The sequence below is a fragment of the Pteropus alecto genome, unplaced genomic scaffold (assembly GCF_000325575.1).
Source record: "Pteropus alecto unplaced genomic scaffold, ASM32557v1 scaffold10, whole genome shotgun sequence".
In the NCBI taxonomy this organism is placed as follows: domain Eukaryota; kingdom Metazoa; phylum Chordata; class Mammalia; order Chiroptera; family Pteropodidae; genus Pteropus; species Pteropus alecto.
In genome coordinates, this window is record NW_006431210.1 from 2,313,283 (window position 1) to 2,314,247 (window position 965).

The following is a 965-nucleotide window of genomic DNA, read 5'->3' on the forward strand; positions in this document are numbered from 1 at the left end:
CCCGATTATGAGCCTCAGTTAAGCTTAGGATGCTTAAGACACAAGTAATTGAGAAGCAGCATGAATTTTCTTAACAGGGATGAGAAAGTCAGAAAACCTGAAGCTTATTTTCCTTCTGTCCACTTATTGTACTGCTTTTATTCTTGAATATCTATTTCTCTACCTGTGAAAGAGGTTTAGCCATATCTCTCGATGGAGAATATGCACCCAGTGTGCATAGCCAAAAGCTGCACAGGCTGTGACCCTGGAACCTGTGTCTGGCCCTCCTCAGAACCTTGCACCTCCAAGGCACCTGAAAAGGACACATGAGGGCCTGTAAGCATCAGCACAAATGAGGGAAGAAATAGCGTTGGGGTAGTGTGGCTTGAGGCACTGCTCCTGCTCCCGTTCTCCTAGCTTTGGGAACTGACAGCATGGGAAAGCAGTCAGCCCCAGACTCGTCCTGAAGAGGCCTGGCAGCTCCTGCTTTGGTTCTTTTGGAACACAAGCTATCCTGTTGGAGAGGACACATGGAGGGCGTGACCATGTGGAGGAGAAACCAAGCATTGAGCTGACAGCCAGGACAAAGTCCAGGCATGTGAATGAGGCCATCTTGGATCCACCAACCCCCCAGTGATGTTCAGCCAACATCATTCACCTGTGTTTTGAGCATCCTGAGATTAACTGAGATGAACCTTCTCCTCTGAGCTCTACTCAAATTTCTAACCCACGGACTCATAAGCAGTAAGATGGTGTTTTCTTAGACTACTAAGTCTGAAATGGTTTGTTATGCAATAGAGGCTGACACATGAAGACAATACTATCTTCTCAAATTATAAAGACTTTTAAAAATAATATAAAATAGTAAATATAGAAGCCTTTATAAACTTAAAAGCACTTAAATCATAGAGAATTAGTAGTACTATAACTAATACTTTATATTATATACAACTTTAAGATGTCTAGAACTTTTTATATAAAATATA